This window comes from Lissotriton vulgaris, unplaced genomic scaffold, assembly GCF_964263255.1.
Source record: "Lissotriton vulgaris unplaced genomic scaffold, aLisVul1.2 SCAFFOLD_3397, whole genome shotgun sequence".
Taxonomy (NCBI): domain Eukaryota; kingdom Metazoa; phylum Chordata; class Amphibia; order Caudata; family Salamandridae; genus Lissotriton; species Lissotriton vulgaris.
In genome coordinates this window covers 1-17,103 of record NW_028242767.1, presented here as the reverse complement: position 1 = coordinate 17,103, position 17,103 = coordinate 1, and the positions used below count along the sequence as shown (strand labels likewise).

The 17,103-nt window shown below is 45.6% G+C and overlaps 1 long non-coding RNA gene across 1 annotated transcript in view; it reads left to right on the top strand.

The window, feature by feature from the left end:
* The window catches only part of LOC147668849 (uncharacterized), a 112,211-nt gene extending 106,511 nt beyond the window's left edge, over positions 1-5,700 (top strand). The window contains exon 3 of the long non-coding RNA XR_015303795.1: positions 5,642-5,700. This is a non-coding gene — a long non-coding RNA (uncharacterized LOC147668849). The remainder of the gene's footprint in view (positions 1-5,641) is intronic.
* The last annotated feature ends 11,403 nt before the right edge of the window (positions 5,701-17,103 follow it).

Here is a 17,103-nt window from a genome sequence, read left to right as displayed (position 1 = left end):
AGCCTTGGCCAGAAGAGCGCAGGTCTTTGGGTTCCGAAAATACCAGGGATTGACCGTCGCCGGTCGCTCCGACAGGGCGATATTGAAGTCAAAGGAGACCAGGAGCGGCGAGTGGTCAGAGACTCCTCGCGCCAGGAAACGGACCTCGGACACGGCCGTAGCGTGAGCTGCCAAGGTAAGAACGTAGTCTATGCGGGACAGGCTACCATGCGCACTGGACAGGAAGGAGAACTGACGAAGCGTGGGGTGCAGGAGTCTCCAACTATCCACAAGGCCCAATGATTCTATGAACGAGGGCAACCACATTTGAGAGTGGCGAAGGTCCCTAGACGGATGTCGGTCGAGGGAGCCAGAGCAGACCGAATTGAAGTCACCCCCAACAATCAGCAAGCCGTCAGGCAGAGCTACAATGGCGCCACCAAGGTCCTGGAACGTACTGGTCTGTAGGCCAGGCGGGACGTAAACTGAAAGTAGGATGAGGGCCCTCCCCTCCCACCGCCCAGCCACCGCTGCGTAGCGCCCTCTATCATCTATCGTGGTGACGTCAATCTCCAGCGGAAGGGATGTCCGGACAAGGACGCCCGCCCCCGAGAGCCCGAAGAGAACCCTGAGTGTGCCACCATCTTGTACCCCCTGCGATTGAGCGCTTTACATGAGTTCCCAATCAAGTGCGTTTCCTGTAGAAAAACCACATCAGGCATGTGACGCTTGAGCATTTGAAGCACAATCCCCCTTTTGATACGGTCACCCAACCCATTGACATTCCAACTGATCACTTTTAATTTCCTACCCCCCATCATCGTGACTCTCTCCCCTGCCCGACCCGAAAAACCCTTGCAGAATCAAAAGTGCAACAATATACACTACCCATTGCCGAAAAAAAGAAAACAAGATCACACTGAGACACATGAACTTGTCCCAAAACACCCCCCACCCTGCACCCCTGCATCAGACTAAAAAGCCCCCCCAACCAGCAGTGTGCCTGTCGCCCCATTAACTAGTCTACAAAAAGCCCCAAGAGGAGTAAGGATTCCCTGTGGACACCTCCCGCCGCCCCCCATGAAACGACAGGAGATCCAATTACTATTACACTGGAAAAAGGACGAGAGTCACACATTGCAGGACCACCAACCGCCAATGTTCTCGTAGTAGAGCCAGTCCTCACAAATCAGCGCCACCAGCAGCGCCCCCTTCGCTGTCCTCCCGGCCGTCGCTACGCTGTGGTAGGGTGTCCAGCCATTCGCTTACGTTGTCCGGAAAGTCAAAAAACAAAGCACGGCCATCGTGTTCAATCCAAAGCTTGGCCGGGAACATCATCGAATACTTGAGACCCATGTCCCTCAGTCGCCGTTTCACTCCCGCGTAGCTCTGGCGTTGTCTCTGTACCGCCCTGGTAAAGTCAGGATAGAAGTGCACCTCAGAGTTCTGGTACTGTAGCGGTCCATGCCTCCTGGACGCTTGTAGGATTGCGTCCCTATCCCTGAAGTTGAGGAACCTGGCAATGATGGGTCTAGGCGCCACGCCCGACTTCGGCGGGCCACCTGGTACCCGATGTGCTCATTCCACCGAGAAGAATTTGCTCAACCCGGGGGGAGTAAGATGGTTCTGTATCAGGTCCTCAACGAACAGATCTGCCGATGCCTCTTCTGACCCTTCCGGAACGCCAATGATGCGGACATTCTGTCGCCTGGCACGACCTTCATAGTCGTCCAGACTCCTGGAGAATTGGTCAGAAGTGAGCCGTAGAGTACGGATCTCGGTCTGCAGGTCCGAGACGTCGGTGGTGAGGCTCGAAGTTTTTAAGTCCAACGATTTCACCCGATCGTTGGTTTTACCCAGGTCGGCTCTGATAAGGGTGAGATCCACTGCCAACGTGTCCACTTTGTGGGTCAAAACCTCGTGTTGCTTCTGTATTTCGGCTCATATGCTCGAGATAGCCCCCATAATGTCACTGAGGGTGGGCTCGGACCCATCTGGCGAGCCCGAAGAGGAGAAGTCTTTAGCGGAGGCCCCCGGTGCAGGTGAGATGCGCAGCTGAGCGTATCGATCAATCCTGGTCTGCTGCACTTGGGACTTGCCACGAACACCTTTGTTCGATGTCTTGTCCGGGTCGCCCTTGCCCGCCATGTTGGGTCCGATGAGGCTGTGGGGCCACCACTCCCAGCTCTGAGCCTTAGATGCGCCGAGCCGAGGTTGTAGGACAGATGTGGAGTCCAATCTAGTGATAGGAGACACAGCAGTATCGAAGATTCCGCCAGTGGGGATCACCACCCAGCACTACGCATCCCAGTCTTGCGGAGTGGCGGAGACCGAGGAGACAATGGCGCTTCCTTGGCAAGGGGCAGCACACGACGTAGCTCAGCGTAGGAACCTCCGATTCGGAAGCGGGAGGCAGGCTCCGCATCAGTGACCCGCCAACAATCGGAATCCACCTACGTGGAACAGGATTTCAAGCAGGATTATTCCGGAGGGTCGGAGGGTCCGCAGAGCTCCGAGCTTACGCGGCCATCTTGCTTGCCCGCGAAGCTCCTCCCCCAATCTTGTCCTTCTTAGTGCTGAATGATTCAAGGTCCAAAAGTTTGGGCTCCTTAATTTACATTATGCAATAGGGAAGATATCCACATGAAAGTAATCTTTTCTGCCATCACAATATGGCTCACTCAGTTGAACACTAAAAAGAACAAAGGAAGAGCCTCCATGAGGAAGTTCATAAGACTGAGGCCAGCCATGTGCATGAAACTCCAAACAAACCTGTTCCACTAAATGTTGACAAAGATGAGAAGAGGTAAAGTTTACAAAGGCACCGAGACCGCCCTCATCGCCGCCACCGATGACATCCGAGCCCTGATGGACAATGGAGAAACAGCGGCCCTCATCCTCCTAGACCTCTCCGCGGCATTCGACACTGTCTGCCACCGCACCCTAGTACAGCGCCTCAGCAACGTTGGAATCCAGGACAAGGCGCTGGAATGGATCATCTCCTTCCTCGACGGAAGAACACAGAGAGTCCGCCTACCACCGTACAAGTCAGAGGCCTCCGAAGTCATCTGCGGCGTCCCTCAAGGGTCATCTCTGAGCCCCACCCTCTTCAACGTCTACATGAGCCCCCTCGCGGCCATCGTACGCAAACACAACCTCAGCATAATCTCCTACGCCGACGACACCCAGCTGATCCTCTCCCTGACCAACGACCCCGCCTCCGCCAGAGCCAACCTGCACGAAGGGATGAAAGAGGTAGCCGAGTGGATGACGACCAGTCGCCTGAAACTGAACTCTGACAAGACGGAGGTCCTCATCCTGGGCTCTTCACCCTCCGCCTGGGATGACTCCTGGTGGCCCCCCGCCCTGGGCACCGCACCCAAACCGACAGACCATGCACGCAACCTGGGCTTCATCCTGGACTCCTCCCTCTCCATGACCAGGCAAGTCAACAACGTCTCCTCGGCGTGCTTCAACATCCTACGCATGCTACGGAAGATCTTCTGGTGGATCCCCACCGAGACCAGGAAGACCGCCACCCAGGCCCTCGTCACCAGCCGTCTGGACTACGGCAACGCCCTCTACGCCGGTACCACCGCCAAGCTCCAGAAGAGACTCCAGCGGATCCAGAACGCCTCAGCCAGACTCATCCTCGACATCCCACGAACCAGCCACATCACCGGACATCTGAGAGACCTTCACTGGCTCTCCGTCAACAAAAGAATCACCTTCCGCCTCCTCACCCACGCACACAAAGCCCTACACGACCAGGGCCCGAGCCACCTCAACAGCCGAATCAACTTCTACGCTCCCAAACGCCACCTCCGATCAGCCAACCACGCCCTCGCCGCCGTCCCCCGCATCCGAAGAGCGACTACGGGAGGAAGGTCCTTCTCCTACCTGGCCGCCAAGACCTGGAACTCCCTCCCAACCGACCTGCGCCTGACCCAAGACCACCTCTCCTTCAGGAAGAAGCTGAAGACCTGGCTGTTCGAGCAGTAGCGGCACCCCCTCCCCCCCCCCCAGCGCCTTGAGACCCTACGGGTAGGTAGCGCGCTATACAAGTGTCACTGATTGATTGATTGACAAAGGCCATCAACCATTTATTGTACAACTATTAAATGTTCAGATAAAATTGGGTTGTCTCTGTGTATTTAATGGTATTGGTGATCACAGCTAAAACAAGAATTTAAGAAAGGAAATACAAACATGAGTTGATCAAGCTCCAACAGATCAAGGGTAGATTATTTGACATGTGGCTTAGCCACTTGTGGGAAGACCCAGCAGGGAACCTGTTTCCAAATAAAAGTGATTATAAAGCACTATAGAGGGGCATGGTAAGTAATAAGTCTATGTCTCTGGTGAGCAGTAGCTCTTCAACAGGTAATTTCCTGGAGCACAAGTATGAATTGGGATTTGAAGCCTACTGGGATTTCATTACGAGACCCTTCAATAGGAAATTATATCACCAATTCAGAGTGGGCACTCTTCCTTTAAAATCTTGTTCAGCGAAGTGCCACAACGCTCTAGATACTAATTTCCCAGTTGTCCGACTATGGAAGAGTCTACAGCCCACATACTGTTTGTGTGCCCAGTATACAGGGGTCCGCGACACAAGTTGCTTAAGCCGATTTGTCGCAATCTTGGCACGAGATCGTGTAAAACAGCTATGTGCATTTTGAAAGCTGATACAAGACAAGATGTGGTCATAGCTGTGGCTAAATTCCTTGGTTGGACATGGGCCCTTAGAAGAACAAATTTGGCGACCATCTCAGGAACTTGAGCTAAAAACAAAAAAAAAATGGGTTGGCCCATATAATTAGCTGGTCTGTCTTGTATGTATTCTACCCCTGGGGAATTGTTTAATATTTGGTGCCTTTCTTTTTTTGTATTATTAACGGCCAAATGTGCCTTTTTACGTGACATTTTAAAGGAATTTTAAAGTGAATCAATTTTTGTTCTTATGTTTACATATAGTATTTTAGGACACTGTATGTTCATATTGTGTCTTTTATGATTGCAAAATAATGAATAAAGACTATTTTTGATGATGATGATGAGTTGATCAAGCCACATCAATAGACATGTGGATTTGGCATTCTTGGAAACCAGCAGTATAGTGTGCCGTACGTTTTGTTAAAATAATTGGGCTGTATTGCACTTTGGCATATGATGCACTCAGATGACCCTACAACATAAGAATGTTTACACATAATACATAAGATTGGGGCACAGATTCTGAATCTTTATTGAATTAAAATGGAAATACAGAAACTAGGGAAATCTATGGGTTAAGGGTGAAACAGACAGATCTTCTATATTTATATTTCAGTTTTAATCCTGCTGAAATCTACTTATTGATCTTTAAAGGCCGAATAGTCCTCGTAAATAGCCTGTACTTATAATAAAGCGTCTGAACAAAGTATTCTATTCAATTTTATCTTGATGGAAAGTGTTCCTCGCTTTCTGCTTTAAATACTAATTATAAATAGCCTTTAGCAATTTTGCCAACTGACAATAATCAATAAACGTAAAGTGTCATACCTTTTCTAATCATGAAATCTGCTACTAGATGTGATCTTTTCATTTTTGTACATGAAAATGTCTATTTAATTTCTGCTTCTATTTAGCGGATAATGATGTCTTCGATTTTCTTCAACAGCGGCCCAGTTTGGGAAGAAAGTAGCAGTTCTGGATTATGTGGATCCCTCTCCCAAAGGTATGTAGATCGTACAAAGCACTAAAAGTAGGAGGGTATATTGTGCTACAGCTTTCCATTCAAAGTGTTAAAGTTCAGTTTTAAATAGGTCTATGTACCCATAGCAATGCCCATGCTGCCTCTTGGGTTTCCTGCCTTGACCTGGATCAGCTATCCGGCCAAGAGAGGACCAGATGGCGTTTTCGCTGAATTGTGGATTGTCGTCTCTTGGCTCGGATGGTCCTTAAAGCTGACGGAGCTCACATGCACATTGTAAACGTTGTGAATTTCACAACAGGTTTTTAAAACCGGAGCTATATATCCTCTGTTTTTTATTCCTGGAAGTAACATTGGATCCGTAATTGGCTTTACAAAAAAGTTACTGACTTAGTAAGGAACTATCCTAGATCTTGCTCCTGAGGATACATTTTGTAGTATGGTGGGAAATTTCACTCTGCCCTATTAATTCAAGTGTTTTTGTTTCTGACAGCATGACTTTTGATATAACTCCTTTTAGACTCAGTACATTTAAATATGTGCATTGAGTGAGTGTGTTAAGGGGCACTATGTTTTGCTGAGACAAGCAAATCTAAAAATGCATGTCTGTTGACCCTAGAGTCGTGATTCTCCAATTTCAGGACATGCAAAACGGATTAAAACATTTTCGACAAAAATGTAATGATTTTCACCAGACAATACAAAAAACATTAGAAATTGTTGCAACAAATGATTACCCTGATTTCAAAAATGGGAGAATGCTTTTTATTAAAAAGAAAATAAAGGGTTGTATTAGAGGTAGTGTTCTTTATATGTACTGCAACGCATACAGAAAGAGACCGCAGGATCAGGAAGATATAACAGAGCTAAATAGGTAGCTAGAATTAGGGAACTGGAAAACAGCGGGATAGAGGTACTTCTCTAAGAGTAGGTGAGAGGAGATGAAGAGTACAAACTGGTGAAAAAGAAATGGAGGTCGATGGATTCTGAGAGGAGGATGAAAACAGATAAGCAGACAAGATAGCAAGAGAGAGTCAGATGGAGAAATTTGAAGTCTTGTAGCTTAAAAGTTTAAAAGCATCTATGTAATCCTGGCAAAAAGCAGGTGCAATGAAAGTTATTATGCTCATGTGCTGGTGAATGTCTTTTATTAGAACCTTAGAATATCATAAATAAAGAGATTAGCCAACTTCTCTACATTATTCCTTACATTATTCACATTAAATAGGTTCTCAAAACACATTTGTTTCGTTAAAGTCTAGACAGTTATTGGTTTCCTCTTCCAGTGCCCATACATAAATAAAGAAATAAAAATAGTATTTGGGACAAACTGTAGAAATGTTGATTTAGATACAATAAGACATATAAATTAAAATCCAGATGGTGTACATGACCTTCTCTCATCAAGAGATGTTGGCTGTGGTGGGTTTCAAAGGAAGGTGCAGGCTTCAGATGAGATATGTGCTTCAAGTGGATGGGACGATGGATGCCCAGCAGTAGTTGTGTGACTTTCCCCAGTCATAATCCTGGCTAAATCGTGGTTCATTGCAAACTAGTTTACCACAAACAATTCAGTGACTGATTTCAAAGAACTGTGTATGACAGCAAGGGAACGAAAACAATGTCGAGGGAAGCAGTGTCCTCCCAGAGCAGGACATGCATCAAAGGGGCACATCGACCAAACTTTAGAACTGTAAAGTCCTCTATTTCCCTTGGGCTACATTCACGCAGTATATAATTGTAAAAAATAAATTAAAATGTCATGATGCTGTGATACTGCTTCCAATTCTTTTTCTGTAAGGTTATTGCATTTTCATAACGCCCTAATAATTCAGCTGCGCACCACCAATTTTTAAAAATGCTGCAAAAACAAATCCCTCAAATTAATTTTTAGCTTCTGGATGTATAAACGATAATAAAGAATTCCTCAAATTGGGAAATTGCTGAAAAATCGCTACATGGAAAAAAAGAAACTGTGCACGTTCATTTGAGCACATCTTTGAAGAATTCAAAATGGTTACCCAGGATCTTTTCACTCGCTCTTCTGATTAAGTCCAAAACTCCTGTCATGAGGGCATTGGATCAATCCAGTTGCGTCCAAAATGGCCTCCTGTACGGCGCTATTGATTCAAATTCCCATCTCCATGCAGCACCATCACTTCCATGAATTCCTCATTCAGTTACTTTGCTCGGTACTTTTACTATAACACTCTCAACATTGAGATCACCGTTGCTATGTGCTCCCATCTCTGCTTCCCTGGTGGTATTCACCTGTACTACTCCCCCAAGGATCCTCTTACCATCTCTCAACACCTTTTAGTCCCTGGTCATGAACAGAATGGTCTACAGAAACAGCGTTCTGGAAAGGCCTTCCAAAGTATGCTTCTCTGCTTGTTGACAGGCATCAAATGAATTGTAGATAGGCTGCAGAGCACAGTTTAAACTCGTCGTCTAGGTAGTCAAGGTCATTACAGGCCAACTTCCCTCCTACTTATCAGAGACATTATTTAGAGACACCCTCATGTGTTTTGAGATCTGCCTACCTTTGCTGTCTCATAATCCAAAAACCACTTTGTGCTCGGCATCACTTTCATTCATTTGGTTGACCCAGCCCTCTTCACTGAACCAGGTTCCTTTGGATGTCATTAATTTGTTTCAGATCTGCGAAGAAGTTCCACCTGCTTGCAGTAGAATCCGCAGAACATTCTGTGTATGACTTTTGTTGAGGAACCATCTTATCTGGATGCGTCCTTGTTTGTGTGCCCTTTTTGATCACAACTCTCCATAATCTAGGCTAATGTGATCTGCAATAAAAAGGAGGCTCTCTTGGACCTAATAAGATTACCACATATCATTCACTCCCACTCAAGTCTAATAAAGCCAACCAACTTCCAGGATCATACAAAAACCCAAACTATGGGCCCCAACAACTGACCACAATCACGTTGGTGAACGACTCGATAAGTAACTAAAATTACAATTTTATTAAAAAGATAATTTCAAGAAATTTAAAAATACAGTGATGTGATAAACAAGTCACAGTTAAAAATTACAAATACAGTACACAGGAGACAGTGACATATGTGAAAGACATTCAAATCATCATACAGTGATTATTTAAAAAGAATCAGTCTGTTACAAAAAGATCAAACAATAAATATTGCGATTGGATATAGAAAGTTCTGTGAACATAACCTAAACCAACAAAGGGGGGCGTCAACGCGTTTCGGTGGCAATTAATTTTTCACAAACCACTTTCATCAGGACTAGAATGGTAGTGGCAAAATGCCCAAAGCATCTAGACCAGCAAAACGAAGTCCAACACACAGCAAAAACATAGGAGGCAAAGGCAACAAAAATGCAGGGGAAACCCACGCCAATGGTGTCAGGTCTAACACCAGCTGAACAGGGTTTCATGTGCTTAAAAAAAATTAGGAAAAAGCAATTGCATGTAGTTTTAATAGAACAGTATGGGTCCTTACTATCGGGTAAGTGTACCTGGAACAGGTAAAGAATCCCTCTTCAGTTTTGGGACACGTCACAGAAAACTATGTTAATATTGGTGTAAAGAAAAGGTAGCATTGGGTATGAATTCAAACAAGGATGACTAAAAATAATAAAAGTATAACAATAGGAATGAAAAAAAACTTTGGAATAGTAAAGAATTGGCCCTCCATCCCTGGCACTGAAGTCCACCTTTTGTCCGGCAGATGTGCATATGGGATTAGGCAAAATGTTGCCACTAAGCGTGAGGCAGCTTACCGATGAAGTGGAGTGAGCCAGTGCTCCATGCTGTACGCTGCAATAGACGGAAGAAAAATGAAATTGACGCTGGAACAGACCAATGGATGAAGAGAGCTAACGCAAAACCCCTTTCTGTATGGACATATTTGTGTTTTTTTATTGATGATTTCATTTTGTTTCATTATATGACAGTGGTAAAACAGCTCAATCTTTCTCTAAGTCACACCTAATGATGCGTTTAAACAAAAATCACCTCTATGCCTTCCAGGCCTGACAGTCCTTAAAAGTGATCATTAATCAAAACTTTTTAACAAGGATCAAGTGTAAACCAAGCCAATGACATAATTTATATTCAGTAAATGGTCCATATGGAATAACAGCAGTGGGCATTTCCCATATTATGGCTTTTTAAATCTCTTTTTTGGTGAATCTCTGTGTGATTTATCAATACATTTTGAGGCTTCTATGACATAAATGACTGTAATGTCATCGGGATCAATCTTGTGTGGCATCACTTCCTGTCAGTGGGTGTGTGATGTCATTTCCGCTACCTCAGGCATTTTAGTGAATTGACAACCAAGACTGTAGCACAACTCCGTCCCGCCCCTTTACCCATGGATGTGCCTACTAGAACAAAGGCCAGAATGAAGAATTTCCTAGCCATCGTGAAGGAAAGTTTCAGTTCTATTAAGGACATGGAGGGAAGGATTATGCCATACTTTCTTCATTCATTTCAGTAGTAATGTTCAGTTACCATATCAACTACATTTCCCAACATTCATGGGGAAATACTTAAAAGAAAATACAACAGCAACAATTGTCCAATCCGGGTTCAGCATGACCCTAATGAGCCCCCGTCCGCTTGTATTCTTCTTCTTTCTTCCTGCGACCAAAGCGGACGATGAAAAACCTCACTCCTGTTTGGACGACTCTGATTCTCTAAGAGACCATAACATGAAATTCAAACCAGGACCTTAGGCGAACAATATGTATTTCAGCGCAATTTAACACAGAACATTCCAAGGCAAAGTAGCATTCGCAATGCAACTTCATTTACAGACAAATATGTAATTTTATCAAAACTTATTACTTATATCCTTAACGGAAGCTCTGATATGTTTGGAACAGCGTGGATTACAGAGCAAAAGGGTGGGCTAATCCTCGCCTCCACGTCCTTAATAGAATTGAAACTTTCCTTTAAGATTGCTAGGAAATTTCTAATTCTATGTCAGGACCCGGAGAGGAGAATTATGTCAGTTTAAAGCTTATCTAACACTCAGGTCGCAGTGGAGGAAACTGGTTTGAAGTAAAACCTCTTGAAGGTTGAATCTGAAAACCAGTCCGCAGCATTCATAGCGAGCAAGGTCATGCCACTGCCCCCTCCTTGAGGGCTGACAGGGAGGGCCTGTGACTGCGGGCGGCCGGTCAAGCACCCCCCTGCCATGGCAAAAACCTCGGAGTAAAAATTTACTTGATTAAATGTTTGCGCATTATCAAGCGCGTTAAAGGTGAAGAAAGTTTTTCCGAGCTCTTTGATGAAGGGTTCACCAAAGAGGCTGCTGTGTGCCACCTGCCTCACCCCAGAGGTCGCTAAATTCCAGGGTTTAGGATCGATTTTAATCAGGAGAGATCTGCGCCTCTCTAGAGATGGCCCAGTTGATGTTCCCCCAAAAATATCACTGCCCTTTGGACCCAACCAGAGAGTATCCTTTGGTAATGTTAAGGATTTTAGTTAATGGCCTGTCAAGTTTAGCAGTTTATCTTGGCCTGACCGCCAGGAGCGGTCAATGGCCTTGCTTGGTGATCTCATATATTTGGCCAGGAATGTGGCCATTTTAGAGTTGATCTATGGCGTAGCTGTGACTTTACCCTCCAATGAAGGCCAGGGGCATTCTGGCCCTAGGCGGTTGCAGATCTCGTGGTCCAAAGGCGTACGCAGCCTTCCCGCTACATATGTGGCGACCTTCTCTGCTAGAGACCTCTCCATTGAGCAGGGATGAATGAGGGCCTCCGGGCGCAGCATGTCGGACTCTGTCACGTCAGGGGTGCTTGCGGGGGGTACTGACCCCAAAGGGGCATTCTTCAGCCTCCACGACTGCTCCTGATGGAAATCCTCATCGAATTCCACTGAGGATCCGTCAGAAGCAGGAGAGGAGATTTAGGGAATAGGGTGGTAACTGGGAGTTTTCGGCTGGTGGGGTGGGGAGCAAAGCATGGCCCAAGAAGGCTTTCTTGAGTCTGGTAAAGGCATCCAGATGTACACCTGGTATGCAGGCACTTGCGCAGGTTCTCCAGTTTCACAGGCAGCCTAGGAGGTAAAGGGACGAAGGTCCGGGTACGTTTTTCCACGAAGGGAGGGGTTGGAAGCACTTCTGTGCATAATCGAGTAATTTCCTCTCCTGAGGTGCTACCACGTCTGAGACCGACCTGTAGCTAGGGGTGTCCACTGCCTCAGAAAACACTTCAGACACTGGGAAGTAGGCTACCTTCTGCTCGGCGGCGTAGGTGTTGTCGTACTGTTCCATCCCAAGCCAGATAATGGAGTTAAGTAGCACCGTAGGAAAGCGTTGGTACAGAGGGCAAAAATGGACCGGGGTAACCCAGTTGAATAGGGGTAGCTAAGCTGTAATTTTGACAGACACAAGCCTTCAAAACTGCCTTTTTTGGGGGGACTGGCCAATAACCACAGTCTGGGTTAGTGTTCTGTAATGCAGAAGCACTGCTGTATGAATTTATGCTGGTATACAGACACCTGGGGGTGTTCAGGTCAGGAATATGTCAAATTACAGACCCTTCCGAGCGTTCAGACTCCAGTCCATGTGGGTGCCCCTAAGAAGACACACCCACAATCAGGGATGCAATCGGCTATGTCCGCCTTGAAGCTGCCAAAAGCGTTGCCCAAACACGCATCAGGGAAGGGAAAGCGCTTGCGTTGACAAAACTTGGGTGAAAACGCGTCCCCAAGCGGTCGTAGGACTGCAAAAGGTCAGCCCTCATGGCTCCACACAGTCAATGAATACAAAATGAGCGCTGCGAAAGGAGCGACTAAACGTTCCTGTGGCCACTGTGTGACAAAAGCATCGAATATGCAGTATACAAACAGTGTGACACCTCAAATACGGCAAAGTCAAAGAAATACAACTGTGGACAAAACAAAGCGGGGACTGAGGTCCCTGATTTATCTTTCGGCTGCAGCAGCGAAAAACAAGCATTCGCATAGCCAATAGGTCTCGCCGTTGGGACCTTATAAGTGTTTAGCCATGCAACAGTTAATGTTGTTGCACCAAGGATATTGTGCTGCATAACTAAATACTTTAAAGGTCCCAAAAGTGAGACCTATTGGCTATGCCAATGCTTGTTTAGGTTGATCGCATAATGTCTGGCGACAACTATGCTGTCCAGCCAGACCTTAACGCAGGTTTGGACGAAGTTGAGTTGATGAAGGGGGGTGGGGGCTCGTAGAGGGAACCAATTGTTTGTCCACTTAGGGCACTATTGGAACAAAGGCTTGCCCTACATCCTTAACTATGTTAAAATGCACTCTATGATGAATTAAGTAAACCAGAATACCTTCATCCCAATTTTTTTCCATGCTTCCAATATCTTTGGGTGCAAAGTTTGTCAAAAGAAAGTGATAACGCGCGGCCTGTCACAACGTAACCATTCACAAATCCAATGCAGCCAATTTTGAGCCTCCACCCCATGGATCAGCGGAGTAAAATGTTTCTATTCCCGCCACTGTGCTATAAGAACTATAGCACACAAGGAGTCTTCAATGCAATGAAATGTTTGCAGCCCGCGGACACTGCAGGGGTTAACAAGCCGATCCCGACCACTCCTAGAGACCTGCGGCTGGTGGAAAGTGCCGCCCCTTGTTCCACGGTGACGCCGGGCCTCAGAGGGGCGAAGTGTTTCCAGCAGGTTTGTGCTGCAGACAGCGCGCCGTTGTTTCTCCCACAGGGAAGGAAGGTGCAGCAGAAAGGCAACAGATACAACCTCAAAGCAAAAAATTGTGGCGACTTCCATATCCGCGCAGACAAGCATTCATGGCGACTGAACTTTCAGAAGAGAATGAGCATTGAGCCCGTTTTCCAAAGCGGCATATGTGCCTTTCGTTGAATTCAGAGAAACAAAAGGCATTTTTTAACAAATGTAAAGTCACGTTTTCTATTGAAGAAACAGCAATTTTCGCTACAGTGTGATGTTATTTTATTTATCAGTTAACCGCAGCACCCACAAACGTGCGAGCGCGTGGTTCCCCGGTCAATGGCTGAAGGAGCTTAGTTCCCAGGGTGAGAAACGGGACAGACAGTGGTTCCCCCTAGAAAAAATATTTTACCAAAGGTTAACAAGCAATGCTCGCAGAAAGCCTTGCAACAGCTCCTGGGGTCGAGCGGTGGCTGCTCGTGAGCACGCCGCCATGCACGCGTAGGGACAAAAAAATGTGCTCGCATGTGCTCAAAGATGGCGTTGGGCTGTCCACCTGAGTGTGCATTTTTTGTCCCTACACATGCATGCTTAGCTTTGCAGATGGCGAGAGCAGCCATCTTTGTCCTTTTGGATGCATGTGCATTCAGCTTTGGCTGAATCGATTCCAAAAGGTTCTCTCCATGGCGAGAGCAGCGCATGTGCTGCTTTCGCCAGGCGAGACCTAGAAAAGGATGATTACAGGCAGATGGGGGCTCTTAAGGGTCAGGCTGAGCCCGGATTGGACAATTGTTTCTGTTCTTGTACTTATTTGCACATGAATGTTGGGAAATGAGGTTGCTATGATTACTGAATGTCTGCTATTGAAATAAATGGAGAAAGTCTGGCATAATATTCGCCTCCGGGTCCTGACATCGAACTGTACAAATGGTTTTCCCCATGACACTGTAAAGGTGTGAAAGTTGGACAAGAAAGAAACAGGTCAGGAAGAGCATACATGCTTTGAATTCTAGTGTTTGAGGAGTCTTCTAAGATTACCGGTGGGCAACCTGGAAAGCACACTGATATATTCATCTTGAAATCAAGCTATATGATATCACTTGAAGTACAGATGCCCAGAGTCCTACTGTCGAAACATAATGCAAAGACCCAATTCCTTGAAAAAGACTGTCATGCGGCAGAAAAAGCAGACTAGTCTCAAGATGGATGGACTCAATTACAACAACTATGAACAAGCCACTGAGAAGTTTAAAGGCTCAAATAGAAGAGAGCGCCTTCTGGAGCCAATCTCTCTCCCTATGGTCGCCAGGAGCCATCATCTATTCATTGACGCCCAACAAGCAAGAAATCCTAGAATGAAAAGAAATAACCTGTTCTGAAAGATCTCCTCACACATGGGCATGAAAATCTTGAGATCTCAGCACTTTTTATTCATACTTCGCACAGACTTTGTGATTTGACTCTTCGTTTGATTGCTACATGCTGGGTTTTAGATGGCGAGTGACAAATATACCTCAAAAAGTCAAATTTTGTATTTTAAAGTATCTTATTACTTGCAATGCCTCAAATATTTATATATTATTTTTTTTCTTTTCTCCTGTCGCTTTCCCGCTTTTTTCTGTCCAATTAAGTTATCCTTTCTGTGCTTCTTTTTCCTTCATTATTTTCAGCATTTTTGTTTTTTTACTGTTTTCTTTTTTAAATATGTTACCCTTAAAAGAGAAATGCCACTCTTACTTTTGGACCCATTGTGTTGTGCCTCTTTACGGCGAGAGTGGTACCCCAATATCCCCCTTTTTATCTCTCTTTCTGCCTGGTCCCTTCTCTCTGTAGTCTGTCGTTTGCAACAGAAGTCACTCATAGTTTCTGTTATTGTTTATTCTATTAATTTTTAAGGAATTTTCAGAATTCTAATATTTCGAAGTAATGAGCATTGCGATTTTTATTTTAAGTGTCTCTTGACATTTTTTAATTTCAAATTTACAGTATGGAATTCTTTAAATAATTCCGAAGATGCCACTAGCAATAATTTTTTTTGTATAGAATAGAGTACTACGTTAGTTGCTGTTTTTAAGAGCTGTTAATATTAGATGTAACAATTTACTCCGTTTAATGGAACTCCCATTAGCAATATCAGATGGTTGAAGGCGGAGTGGACCCTTCCTAGCTTCGAGCCTGAGACCTGCACCTTGTGCCAGCTGCAGGCTCTCACCTAGGAGCAGATATTGATGCTGTTTCTCGCCATTTTGTAATCTCAGGTGAGGTTAGATGTATCAGTATCAGTTGAGTGAAATACACAAGTCATTCAACTTGACTACTTCTGTGATCTTTAGATAATGTGACCAATGGAGCCCACAGTTGAAATTTAGATTACCTCCTGTTTGTTCCTTTGATCTATGTGTCCAAGGCAGAAATGGGAGTTTTAGAGATAGCGCCCAACTGAGCAGACCTGATGAGAGGGAAGGCACATAGCAAGTGGTTTTAGGGGTAGGGTTCATTTTTTTTTTATATCTTTTATTGCATTTCTTAGTTGAGATTGCGTGACAAAGCAATGGGTCTTACAGGATAAACTTGTTTTTCACATAATAGGAGAAGAGAAAATTAAAAATTAAAAAAATAAACCGCAGATGTACAAAGATATATGCAATCAACAACAGTTCGCCATATTAGCATTACTTGCCGTACATCTCCTGCAGATCAGGCATCCGGTTTAAGGCACATATTCCAATAAACAAATAGTCCAGGAATGATTGGGATCACTTGTAAACAGCGAGGAGTACATCAATCAAACAAAAACAGTTACATTTCGACAAATGGGTGCCATCACATTTGGAAGGTACATAATGCAAGAGAAATTCGGGACATGCAAAGTACTGCGGTGTGTCTGATCATGCGTGTCGTTTGTCAGTGTCCACATTTCTAGGGTGTGTCTCCCGCCACGCTCCTGAGGGAAGAGCGATCATCCTTTGGGACTTCAGTGCCAACATACTCAAATCCGCGTCTGCGGTCGTTAGGGTAGGCCCAAAGGGATATGTATGCCATTCGATATTCAGTGCATCATACTCATTATATTGAACATAGAACAGTAACTTGTAAAACAGGAACTGAAAACATAAATAAAAACAATTCAAATGAAAAGGAGCATGGGTGAGAGTGGGTACGTGTGTATGTATTGTGTATTGTGACTTATATAGCGCACGTATCACCCGAAGGCATCAAGGCGCTTGCCTTGGGAACCCGTCCTGGCTTTTCCCTGTGAGATAACCCCTACCGGACATCCCCAAGGTGAAAGCCAGGCATCCTGCAGCGAGTGGGCCGCCGTAGTGGAGATTAAGCAACTATTGCCCAGAGTTGCAGCGTGGGACCCCATGATTAGAATAGGCACAGAGGCGAGAATTATCGAGTCCGTGGACATTTTGGGCTCAGACCCTGCCGCGTCGGGAATTGAACCCTGGTCCCGGGCCAGACCTCTGCATCAGGGTCTGCCGCTCTAATCAGTGAGCCACACTCCTCCAGTGTCGCGCTGCCATTGATGTGAGATGTCCAATGTGGGGTGTGGTTGTTGTTTCAGAGGGGGGCAAGGGGGGATCTGCAAGCGTCGTAACCCAATGGGGGCAGAAGAGGGAAATGTGTAAGTAGAGGGGTGGGGGAACGGAGGGGGAGCTAGGGGGAGCAGCTATGGCCTCCGCTCTGGTGCTGCGGAAGTCGTGTCTATCGTTAGGGGTAGGGTTCATGACGTTTAACTTGAAGGGCTGTAA